General features: G+C 42.5%; 1 protein-coding gene across 2 annotated transcripts in view; it reads right to left on the reverse strand.

The window, feature by feature from the left end:
• Window positions 1–13,927, reverse strand: part of PRIM2 (DNA primase subunit 2) — a 179,017-nt gene that overhangs the window by 59,524 nt on the left and 105,566 nt on the right. The window lies entirely within an intron of this gene.

The following is a 13,927-nucleotide window of genomic DNA, read 5'->3' on the forward strand; positions in this document are numbered from 1 at the left end:
AACTGCTAAACCAGAAAGGAAGCCACCTGCCATGTACGGCTGTGATAGACAAGAGTTGACACGAAAAGGGAAGACTGATGGCAAGAAACCCTCCGATCCTGTGTCCTGTAGGCAACAGGAAAACCTGAGAATCTCCAAGTGCCGAAATGACATCACTGGCTTTAACTTAGAACGGCGTTTCACGTAAAAAGCAGTGTGGAAGAATGAGCAGAAAGGAGGAGAAAGTGGACAATCAAAACTATCTGGAAGAAGATTCTACGTCATCTTCCAGTGCAATGGAATACTCATGGGGCCACATCCTTCCTGTTGTTGCTGCTTTCTTTTGTAATCCCAGAAAGCTTTTAGTGTCTTGGTGGGTTAATGTTAAATGCCTTCAAGTACAATGGCCTGAGTTCAACCTCTGAGACCCCATACACACACATAGACATGGGAGGGAAGAATGGAAGGAGGAAGGGAAGTGGGAAGGAGTGACAAGACAGACAGAGAGAGAGAGAGAGACAGACAGAGCCAGACACACACACACACACACAGAGAGAGAGAGAGAGAGAGAGAGAGAGAGAGAGAGAGAGAGCGCAGCAAGCCTGACTGGAATTCCAGCATCACTAAGGGTGGACCTGTGAAGAGAATACCCACCTCCCCATCTCTGTGTCCTGCTCTGGGTCTCTGTATCCTGGTCCATGGTGACGTCAGGAACCTCTCCCACATGTTCATGCACCACAAACTCTGCCTTGTGTTCCCTGGCATCTATTTTTGGTCCCAAGAATGAAGGTAACTAATGTCGCCCCTTAGGTCACTGGAGCAGCTCCAGGGCTGACTTTCCTGTTTTCTCACAGAAGTGCTGACAGTCACTCAAAGATCAAGACGTGAACAGAACAAGCAAGCAACGCTGCCTCACACTTAATTCACACTAGCTCGTAAGACAGCAATTTTGGCTTTTGCACAGAGTACCAGAGGGGTGCTTCTGAAGACGACTGTTGCAGTAAAAAGGAAACGTAAGGGGTGTGGGTCTCCACTACGTCCACAGTGTCATCAACCTTGTCACCCCGATGCTTCTAGGAAAGCCTGTCCACCATGCAATGGGGAACTCTAGGTGTATTCCTCCTTTATGATTTTAAGACCATCATCTGTTTTATACATGCCGTACTGATTATATTAAAAAGAAACAGTGACCGCATTGTCCCTTGTTATTTGAAGATTATAACATAATCTCATCATTTCTCTCTTCTCTTGACTCTCTCCAAATCTCTTATATCTACTTCTGAGCTTTCTGTCAAATCCATGGCTTGGTTTTCTTTTTTCATTAATTGTTGAGTAACAGCAAATATTTTAGAAATAATTTTAATAGGAGGCACACATGCAGATCCAACAACAATATTCATTCTGAGAACTATTCAGTTTTATCACTGTTTGGTTTTCAATGACAATCAATCAGCATAAAAGCTGTTATACTCCTAACCGGAAGGTTTTATGTCATTGCCTCCAAAAACAAATTTATAAAACAACATTTAAATGGTTCACAAAATTTATACTGTGTCCATGATCATTATCATGCCAAATATTAAGAGAAATGTTTGATTAACTAGTCAGAGAATCTTGAAAATGGATCTTTGTTTCTTACCAATTTGCCATAAATACAAAGTGAAAAAGACAAACTACCCATGGGTTCATTCATGATTGATTAGCTAATGCAGTTAAGGGCAGGAATTCCAACACTTTTCTATGCACACATGACCTTTGCTCTTCTGGAGCAGCCTGTGACAGGCACCAAGGGGGAATTACCAGAGCTTTCTGGGGTTACAAAAGAAAGTAGCAACAGGTAGGATGTGACCCCATGAGTATTCACTTACACTGGAAGATGTTCTGGAGACTCTGGTTGTAAAAGGACTGGATGTCCTTTTGCTAAAATGTAACAGTGCTGTGGACCAGCCAAATTAACTTAGTCCCGGCCTAAAAAAAAAAGACACTGACTAGTGTATGAAACACAGGGTGGACTCTTTTTTAAAAATGCTATTACATAACAAATCCTAGTTGCTAAATTATAGGACAAAACAAAGAACAAGAAACACTACTTAGCCCAAGGGCTGTTGCCACAGACATCCATGGTGGCTCTTCCAATTTAAGTTACTCCTCAATTACCTAAGTAATTCCGCACAGGGATCCCAGAGGTTACCTCTTCTAGACAATGCCTCACAGGCATGCCCAGAAGCTCGTCCCCTGTCAAGATGACAAGATTAACTATCACAATCCCAAACCTACATTTACATAGCCAAGTTTACAGGGTGCTACCTTTAACCCAGTTAAGCCCATGCAATACTGGGGAGGAGCATGACCGATGACTGAGACAGAAACACAAACAATCACAGTCACACTGAAGTAGTTTTTCCAAACACACATATAATACCTAATCTACAGAAATATGAATATCTAAGTAAATAAGCCATGAGTATCTAAAATGTGGAAAACACACCTGCACATATCCACACATAAATCCCAAGCGAGTGGCACACCTGCCAGACTCTGTGGAAGTAGCAGAAATGTAAGTGCCATTGGTGCACACTCATGGAAATTGGACACTTAGACCCTTGGCGGGGACATTTATTAAATTGTAGAAACTGGGTAGGAGGAGGAAAAAAACATAACTTGTACAAAAGTGGATCTTTGAGTCTCCCAGCAAGACGAGCGGTTGGGGATGGAGAGGATCTTCTCATGCTGTGGCACCGATGACAAGCACAGGGTGAACTTCAGCCCTCCGCTGCACCCTGACACGTCACCCCCTCCCTACAAACGTGAGGTGAGAGTCACTCATCCTTCTCAGACGGTGGGCAGGAGCGAAAACGCTGGTGGAGCATTTGCAGCGGGTGGGTTTGGCTGCAGCTCCTGTGTGTGGTACCCAGCCCAGTCTGTGCAGGGCAGTTGTGCAGGCTCAGCCAACAGGGAAGTAAGCAGGGCTCTTAGAATCTTATCCCCCTGGGTTTCATCTATCTCTATGATGGGCAGGGACTATAAAGGGAATCTGGGTAGTGCCATCAAAGGTGGCCATGAAAACCAGGGGATTTGTAAACTCCATCACGACATTTCACAGCCAAGTTGTAATCATCCTCACCAAGGCCAAGATGTATTAGACATTTTAAAGGCCATGGCCGGCCCGGATCTCACAAGATAGACCACATTGTCTCTGAATTCAGAGTTCTGCTGCCTGTTCTCATAACGGTATACATAGTTCACTGCCGGCAACTACTGTTCTGATTTTCCACTCTTACCATTTATTAGTTTCTTCCAGTGAGAACTAGAAGGTCATTTTCATTTACTTTTTTTAGAGCATCATAAGAAATACTTAAGCTTGAGGTACAAGCATTTAGAAGTATGTCCTCTGATGCCTAATATCTGAAAGTTTGTGTTTTTGGTTTTGTTTTTAATCTATCACTAAAGAAATACCTTTTGGGATATTCCAAAAGATATTTCAGTTTCGAATGCAGAGACTTAAATGGAATCCAACTTCATTCAATCAGTTTTACTCACCTTGGACATATAAAAAATAACTAGGAATCACCAGCCAATGTGACTGTTGAACGCTTAAATTTTCCTGATTCTTGATTAAGATGCTTAATAATAACTTAAATATATTCTTGATCTCAAATACTTACAATAAGATATTATAAAGTATTTCATTAATAGTTTGGTATGTCAATTACACACTAAAATCATACTCTGGATATGAAGTAAAAAAGATATCATTAAAATTACCTTCAAGTGAGTAATATCAAAGTATACATGTGATTCCCATTGTGTTTTTATGTGCTGCACATGCGCACAATGACAAGAGACAGCCAAATGATCCTAGGCTAGGTAGGCAAACTCACAGGACAGTCATTAGCCAGCCCTCACTTCTACTTGCCAAACCAAAGTTCCTGAGACTCATGGGCATAACATAAGCTAAGCAGAGCTGGGTAAGGCCAGGCCTTCAGTCTACTGCGGAAGAGCTTGTTTTTAAGACATTCTACTTGGAAACTGGGTATTCGACATATGCAACAGACTTTGCCCTTAAGCAATCTTGGCATTGGTATTAGTTGGAGGTAAACTAAACAGGTTCAATTTGGAGAGAACCAAGCTTCCAAACATTGCTATCTGTGAGTCTAGGATTAGCCTGGTCTACCTCGACATGCAACTGCCACAGCCCATCCTTCTCTCATAAGTAAGGAGGCGTGGGTACAGGTGTGATGCTGCACACAGTAAAGACCTTGCTCTCCCATCCTCCGGGAATGCCTTTTCTCATCAGATAGGATGCAAGCACAGTACAGAGAACGCACTGCCCATCTGTGCCACACACTCCCCAGCACCACAGAACCTGGAGGTCAGCGCGACTCTCCCCTCTCCCTCAGGCAGGCTTGTGTTCTTCATTTTCAAGCTGATATAAAAGAGGAAATCAGCAAAGAAAGCACAAGGGATCTGAACCAACTGGTGTGTCAGAAGTCCCATTGGCCTGGGCCATGAAAGGCAAGTTAAGGCATCTACCAAAATCAACTGCAGTGGCTTACATCATTCTGTGATGAATCCCAAGCCCAAGCCAGACCCTGTCAAATAAAGCCATGTGTGTCACCACACAGATGGAAAACAGTGTCAGAAAGGGATGGGGGTTTCTGCACGTCACACAGATATCCCCTTTGCAATCACAATTTTACCCACTTTGATGCTAAAAAACAAACAAGCAAACCGCTCTGCTCACTTAAGCTAGGCTGTTCAGACATTTAGAAAACAAATCCCCCTGCATCGTGGATTGGCTGCGTAGGTAAGAAATCAGGAAAAATAGAGTCCCAGCATGTCGTTTCCTGCTGCGAAGGACATCCCAAGAAAACTCATCCAGCACCTGTCACCACTGAAATTGAAATGAGTTTCTTTTTACAGCTAAATCCCTGGTAAATGGTATCGGACTTGTGTTAGCCCAGGTGAGTTTCCTGCCAGTTATTCCAAATGAGAACACAATCAATAAAGTTCAGTCAAAATTGAATACAAATTATTTTTTCACAAGCTTGAATTTTACTCCATTTTATTTTTAAAAAGTCTACTCTGAAACCTATCATCAGACAATATGTAGTACAATCTGTACTTCTGGAGACCAGGAGGTACAACGGTAAGAACAAGGAGTGAGTGGGGTTCTACTGTTGGTAAGCACTCCCCCACACACACACACCACACACACTACACACATATCACACACACACACACACACACACACACCACACACACCACACACACACACACACACACACACACACACACACACACACGGCTGTTGCTTCCCTCCAGTTGCCTTCATCTTCACTGGAGTCTGCATCTGTGCTTCTGGCAAAAAATAGCAGCAGCCTATATCTGTCAAAATTCAGCAAAGGATAGCCTTAGGTAGGTGTATTTCTCTTGAAAGTCTGTTTCAAAGGTAAAATTCAGGGAGGGCATCCTGGTGTACACCTGGAACTCTAGACTTGAGGCCAACTTAGATTACAACATGTATGTCTATCAGCCTGTTGCTCTCTCACACATGCACAAAGTTAGACACACACACATACACATCTGCCATGAAACATATATACACATTGTGTATGTGTGTGTGTGTGTGTGTGTGTGTGTGTGAGTGAGTGATAAAAACCATACCAAGCCATCAACAAATCCCTCTACCTGCACCAGCAAATGGCTTACATTCCTTTTATTCTTGGTGCAGTCTGATGGTGTGATGTTCACTAAATGAAGGTCTGGGACAGGCTGGCCTGCTCTGGTTCAGGACACCCAAGACTGAGAAAGGGCGCCTGCTGGGACAGCAATGAATAATAAGAGGCTGGAAGAATGAAGGCCGAACAAACCGAACAAACCTCGTGGGGAACAGATGAAGTCCTGAGTGGCGATGTATTGCTGACATGTGAATGGCCGTGTCAAAGACCCCAGTGCCTCAGTCCCATGGGGTGACAAAGCAGGTAAGGCAGGGGCAATGGCAAAGCTGACCCCTTGCTTGGAGTACAGTGTTGGCCAAAGGCTGACCTTCAGCTAAAACAAGTGTAACAAGATCAACTGCTGTGACTGATCCCTACAGAGACCCTTACTCAGATTAGCCAACACATCCCTTTCTCCTGTATGCTGCACATACTAAAGGCAGAGTTTCTGACTGCCACTGCTGCTTCCATCGGAATGCATGCCCACCCAATCCTAGCTCTTCTGGCCTGTGTCTGCCATTTCTTCATTCCTAGCACCCCAGCTAGGGTCTCAGCAAATATCAACATGGTAAAGTGATGGCTGACTCCGTTCTCTTACAAATAGCTTCCAGAGTACAGATGCTTCTGAGACTGGAAGCCTGTTCATGGCATCTTAAGATGACCCCCTCACATTTGTTCACAGGCAGTAAGGATGCTGTGCTTGGGGAAGTTGTGTAATATAGGCTTTTCTTATTACTCAACATTAGCATGGGTGGGATGGTCCAGCAAAAGGTGTGGAGACACCTAATGAGATTTTTACTAAAAGTCACAGCTCAAAGAATCACATAATACGTTTTCCTTTAATCCTGAAACAGTCACTGAAGTCTCATCATGTCTAAGGGTTCTGTTTCAAGTATTCAAATCCCAACAGTTCTGTTACTTTAAGATTAGTCTATGAGATTCAGTAAGTTCCAGAGTACTCATCCTATGTGGTCACACAGGAATGGAACATCCTGTGTACATGGACAATTCGTAAGTCACAAAGACAAAGACAAAACTCCTGCCTGAGAAGATAAAGTGTGGAAATGGGAAAGCTCTGTTACTGTGGAGCTAATCCTCATCTCAGGATTGGATACCTGGTTACCATGAGAGATGCTCTGGGTTTGACACAAACTACGATCTCATTCAGACTCAGTATTTAGCAACTTTGAAAAAAGTGAATGAGTTGCAAAAGTGTAGAGCTCAAAGTGTTTATCATTCATTCATTCATTCACCCATACACTAGATTCACATGGTCACCAGGGTTTTACTATAAGAGTCACCATTTAAGTAATGGAGAAACAAAAGGTAAACGAGATGGGCAAATTTTTTACACTCATAAAGACTGTGTTCTAGACAATTAGCACATAAATAATTAACTAAAAATGACACTTCTGGGAATGCTGCTGCCTTAGTTACTGTCCTATTGGCATGAAGAGAGGTCACGACGAAAACATCTCATGAAGGAAAACATTTTGGGGTGGGGAGCTTGCTTACAGTTTTAGAGGTTCAGTCCATTGTTGTGGCAGGAAACAGGCAGACATGGTGGTGCAGCAGTAGCTGAGAGCTTTACATCCTGACCCACAGGCGGCATGACAGTGGGAAGTGAGGGGCTTTTGAAGCCTCAAAGCCAAGCAAACACATGCCCTCCAATGAGGATACACCCACTCCAACAGGCTATACCTCCAAATCCTTCCCAAACAATTTATCAACTTAAGACAACATATGCAAAGATATATGGAGGCCATTTTCACTCACACCTCCACAGTTGCCATGAAGAACTCTGGAGTCGGGGGTGGAGTTGCACACACCTGCCATCTTAGTACTTGTCTGAAGCTAAAGAGTCCTAGCCAACTGGGTAGCTTCAACTGTCCCTCCTTTGTGTGGTCTCTGCTATGTTCCTCCAGAGGCAAACTGCTAAGATGTGAGGTGCAGCCCCTTTAGGGGGTATCAAAGGACCCTTTCAGAGGGATCTCCTAAGACCATTGGAAAACACAAGGAGACAAAACCCACAGCAAGTTAAGGACCTACCTTCCTTAATGATTCTCATGACTTTTAGTTACCCAAACGCCTTACTACAACCCTGGAAGAGTAGCTTTTACGATTTCACCCATGTTAGGCATCTTTCCACTGTGGCAATATTTCTGAAGATTACCTTAAGGCGGGAGATATTTATTTTGGGTCATAGTTTCAGAAGTGTTAGCCAACTCCATTGCTTTGAGCCTAAGGTGAAACAGAATGTCATTGAGACAGAAGTATATGATAGGTAGGGTTCTTGGTGGTGTCCAGGAAGCACACACACACAGACACACACACACCAAGGGAAAAAGAGAGGGAAAGAGGAGGGGGTAGGTGCCTGCCTAACTTAAAATACAGTTTCCTAGGGCATCTTCCTAATGCCTTACTTCCTCCAGCTAGGCCCCATCTCCTGAGTTTCCACCAGCCCCCAACAGTACAGTCAATGACTGACCCTGCAGTGGACTCCACCACTGACAATGGCCTTACTGGGGCCAGGCCTTTCTAAAGTCCTTCAGAAACACTGATAGCAAACTATGCTTAACCTTGGCCATACTATTATGGCTTCTTCTTAATGAAGTTGTTTAAATGTGTTTCAAATGTGATATGGAACAATGCTGTCCTGTTCTTTAAGCAGTAGCTGTAACTGGGTATTCAAATTTTATTTTTAATTCGAATAACATTTAAAACACAGTCCTCCAGTTGAATGTGACAAACACAAGACAGCTGTGTGACTACTGGCTGCTGAACTAATCAGTACAGCCATCTTCCCGAAAGTTCAACTGCAGAGCACAAAACTCCTGTGCAGTTGCTGATGTCTTTACAGTAGGCGCTACAGTGCTTTCTTGGGTATCCAGAAAACCGGCGCCCCTATCCTCGCCCCTCTGTACTTGGAGAGAGCTTTGGATTGACCCGGAAGATGAGAATTGATTTTTTCTTTAACTTGAGGCCAATCAGTGTTAGAGAGAAGCTCTAGAATAAGGGACTTGGCATGTTTCCTCTCCACAGCACATTTCCCTAGTCACACAGTTTCTCCCCATACACACAGAGAGAAGCCTCAAAACTCAAGAAAAGGAGAAGAGCTAAGTAAAAGGTTCTCCACTGAACAATATGAAGGCATTCAGCACTAGGGCTGTGATAATCAATTTCTACTTCACCACATTATTACGACATACATGAAAGACCTTTTTAACAGTGTGGCCGCTTTATAATTACGTGCAAATACCTATATGGATCACAACAAAGTCAGCAATGGCTGCACTGGGGAGCAAGGGTTCATTTTGTCCATTTTTTTATAAATATGCTGTCCTATAACTACATACTTTACTGAACACACTAAATGATATTAAATTGCTCTAATAAAAAAGTTTAATTCTCTTTGTGTGTGTGTATGTGCACACATGCATGTGTAAGTGCCCACAGGAGCCAGAAGAAGGTGTCAGAGCCCCTGAAGCTGGAGCTTCCGTTAGATGTGAATCCAGGACATGAGACACTGGTCTTGAAGGGCAGTACAGGTGAATGACTACGGAGCAAACCTTATATTCCTAAAGTAATCCATGTGCACACACTATCTCTCCTAAGATAAGACTTGCCTTTTTTCTACTTGATCAGGTATACATGCATGTGTATGTGTTCAAAAATGTTGGTTCTTTTTCTCATTGTAAATATAATGGAGTTAAGGACCCATAACTCTAAATCCAACTTTTAGCAAACATATCCTTAAGAACATATGATCATTATTGATACCAGTGTGAAAAAAATATAATTCTAAGGTTATAAATAGAAAATTATACATTCTAATTTATTTTGTTTATACCGGCCCTGAATGACCTTATAATAATTGTATAAATTTACTGCACAGAGCTTTGCAATAACCAGCGAACTAAAAGCTGTGTTGTTGCACGACCAAAAGAAAGTAAATAGTTGAAGAAACTGGGAACAAGACAGAGCTCACGACAACTGATGTCTCTGTGCATCGCATTAACCAGCCTCCACTGCAGCCTCCGACTGGTGGAAGCCCCACTGTACGAGCCATGTGCTGACTTTTACTTTCATTTTTACCACAATGGGCACATCAATACCAAGACAATGTTCTGATTTGAAAAGGAGAGTTTATCCAAAGAGAAAACACTTCAGTTTATTGCTGTGCCTACTAGGAGACGCTTTCTCAAGAGGCTGCCTGTCTGACATGGGATTAGTGACACCACATTCTTAAAGGGAATAAACAGAAACACATGCACACTAAGCAAATGCACTTGTGGGAACAGGAAATCTATACCAGCAGTTATAATAATGTGACACGGTGACATGGAGTAAGGAAGGTGTTTCCATTATTTTGAGCAGTGTTATAAGATCAGTATGACGACCTTACAGACTCGGGATGCTGTAACAGTTAATCCTCTGCACGGAACCTGGCTGCTAGGCTGTATTGTGTTGTTTTAGTTCTAATGCACTCAATTAGGAGAGACAGGGTGGCAAACATAGTTTAACAATTATTTATTCTTCAGTGAAGGCCAAGACATTAAAAGAGAATAACAAGGAAGGTGACTGGTAGCATAGCCTGCCCCTAGTCCTGTCTCAAAGGGGAGGATGCAGGGGAGGGGCACACACAATGGAGAAACACCTCTGTGTGTTTAAGGGATAAAATCTCGCTGGCAAATTACTGTATTAAAAAAAAATGGTATCCAAGTTTTCTTCTCTCATCTCATGCTTTCACACTTTAAGTTCTGAGTGAGATAAAAAACAGAAATAACACTTTTTTTTAATACACTCAGGGCCTGAGAGGCCAAGAGCTGTGGCAATGGGTGGAGGCGCTCGCCACCACTGTTAACCTGGGTTTAGTCCTCAGGGCCACAGAGAACCAGCTCTTGTGAGCTGTTCTACAACATATACATAAATCAACAAATACACACAATTTTTAAAAAATTATACTACTTTTTAAATACTACCACATGTGTACCAGATTAGGGAGTAAGAGATTCTCCTTTACAATAAATGCCTAGGTTCATGGGTACATAACCAAAGATCTTTGTAGGGCTCAAAGTAAACCAGTACGCTAAATAACCATTCCCAGAAAATACACCGGCAGAGCCACAGGGCCAACAGAGAACTTACAAGGACAGCTAACAATGCCTGGTTTAAGAAAAACAAAGTATTCGTAGAAAGTCTCTCTCCTATTCTGGAATTTTTGTGGGGGTTGTTGTTGGTTTTTTTGGTTGCTCTGTTTGGTTTCTCAGCAACTCAAAACCAGTTAATTTTCAGAACTGAAGAGCATCCTAACAGGAAATTTTTAAAAAGTAGTATCTTATGAAATATTCATTCATCACTCTAACTGCTTCCTAAAAAGGGTTTTGCTGTGTTAAGTCACATGGCCTGGAACTCCAGGGAGCACGTCACACCTTACCTTGATCTCCCAAATCCCTGGGAATATGTCTCTCTTCTGCGGAGAGATGTGTGCTGTAGTTTTCATTTTAAAGAAACCAAGCTTTCATGAGGAGAACTTTCTCTAAAGTTCTGCCACCCTTTAAAGACAGAAACAGCATCTGCCTGCTCTCCCTGTGGGATCTTCTCAACAGGAACTGACATATTACACCGACCAGTGGATCAGTGCCGGCCCCTGGGAGTCCTTGTTCCTCTTCCCTCTGTACCCTCCCCAGCCTTCCGCTCTTAACGTTTCTCCCTGTAACTCCCATAGTCCTTTTCCTCACCCATAAATGTGTCTACCTCTACTCCTGACAGGGGCTGTCTCTGTCTCCACACCTGCCTCAGAATCCCTTCACCTCCTCCTCATCTAGCCTCAACAGGAGATGTGCCTAGTCTTACTGCAACTTAAAAGCCAAGGCTGGTTGATATCCATGGGAGATGTGCCCTTCTCTGAAGAGAAAGGGAGGAGGAGTGGATGGAGTGAAGGAGGTTAGAAGGAAGAACTGGGGGAAGAGAAGAAGGGAGCTTCTACTGGTGATCATAAAATAAATAAATAACTTCATTGGTTTAATTTTTTTTCTACCCTGTCAAGTTTAACAGAAAAACTAGAACTTCCCATAATGTACACCTCCTTCCTTCCCTGTCCTTATGACGAGAGCCCTAGCAAGAGGAGCCTGTGTGTCCCATCCCCACAGCCTCATTTCTTATTTATTCCTTGGTAGGACACAGATTTCCAGATGTACCATTACTAGAACATTGTGGCCAAGTCCAAAGGCTTCACTCAGGCGGGACTTCTACCTCTTACAACTTCCTGTGCTGTGACTGTGCACTATGTGCTCTGACTGGGCCTTAGGGAGATCGCTCCATAGTATTTCTACCAGATTCTCTTCCCTGCTGTCCATATGTCAAACTCCTATAGGCTGTGGATTCACAGACATTTCTCTCTCACTCTCTCTTCCTTGCTTAGCTCAACCATTTCCCTGACTGTAGTCATCACGTAGTCAGTGACTAGCAAACACTGCCCACATTAAAATCATCCTTATACTATAGGCCTGTATCTATTCATGAAATATATCCTTTACATATTCCTTGAATTATTTCAAACCCAAATTGTCTGAAACTATGAATTCACCAGCAACCTTAGTGTCTATTCTGGAGTGAAAGACGACATTCTACAAGTAGGATTAAGGCTTCCTCTGACTTGAGCAGCCAAGTTGAGTCACTACTGAGCAAGAAAAGCTAGAAAAGCAAGTGAGCCTTGGTACCATCATTTAAGGAAGTCATCACATGGGAAAGCAAAGGTTAATTAATAAAGCTGTGTGCCTGGTATCCAGTTCTAATCAAAAGCTTAGCAAGGTCTATAACCTAATGACATGCCAGTCTCTTAGATGAAGCTAAACCTGTGAATTCTCTGATAAACTGTTCCTTACTTCACCAGCACATAGTGGGCACTCAATGGGCACATAGTGTGAGCACTCAGTAACCACTGAGTACTGCTAATGTGGAAATAAACTTACTTCTACATGATACTCAGGCAAATGGTTTTCTGTGTTTAACTTTTGAGAGCTATATTCAATGAAAACATATAGATATATTACATCTTCAGACTCAGTAATATCTTATTTTTTAAAAAAATGGCTTAGATTACCAGGTTAGCAAAGTATTGCACTAATTCTAAGATGAGATTCTGTAAAATAATTTAATTTCTCTCTACTGTTTCTTTGACTTTTACAGGTATCAGAATAATCTCCCAAATGAGATTATTGAGAAACTTAATTAAAATGCTATTCAAATGCTACTTATCTTTCCCCTTTCATCACTAGAGGCACCAAAGTTAGGGCAAATAATGATTCCAATAACACCCTCCAAGTCACACAAGTTATGCAAATCAATGACAATTATTTTTTCCATTAGAACACTGCCATTAGATTCTCTCAAATCACATGATTAGCATTCTCTTTCTCCCTCCCCCCCCCCCTTTTAACTCACTATGCAGTGGAGAATGACCTTGAAGTTCTAACCATGCCTCTGTCTCCCAAGTGCATGTGCCGCCACGCCCTGCTGATGTCTGGATGGAGGGATCAACCCCAGGACTCATTCATGCTCACTATAAAAGCAACCTACCCACTGAGCTATGTATGCTCTTATCCCAGTTCTTTGCCACCTTGGCCTTAACAGGGGGAGGATCAAAGAAAAACATTCTACTTGACAGCCAAGAGACAATCCAATATGCTTGAAAGACACACATTCCCTAGGGTTACTCTGTAGAGCAGGAAGTGCCAAGATATGCACACCAGCTGCCACCCTACCTACAGATGTCTCTGACACAGTAATAAAATGAGAAGCCATTTGGTTTAATAACAATAAAAAAAAAGCAACATCTGGGCCTGGTTGCCTAGCAACCAGTCTTGAATGAACTCCTCGGAGAATGAAAGCCCTAAACAAATGTACAGTTTGTGCAAGTTTCAAGGACTCAAAGAGATCTTGGTAGTTAATCTAAATTCTAGGTGACAATGACCATACTGAGATGGAAGGAAGAAAGTCTATCATGATTGCACAGAATCAAGTATTCACTAGAGCTAAGAGGCAACCTCTTTGACTTATATTTTAGGGCAAACTGATTTATAAAATACAAAATATAAAACTTTCATTCAGAAGAAAAGTAAAAGTTATCAGAGACATCTGTAGGCATAAGTTGTAGTTCACTCTGCAGAACATATAGCTCCTAATACTTGTTGGACATCACCCTGCCTATGGGGCAGAGGGAAGAC

This window comes from Micromys minutus, assembly GCF_963924665.1.
Source record: "Micromys minutus genome assembly, chromosome: 5".
In the NCBI taxonomy this organism is placed as follows: domain Eukaryota; kingdom Metazoa; phylum Chordata; class Mammalia; order Rodentia; family Muridae; genus Micromys; species Micromys minutus.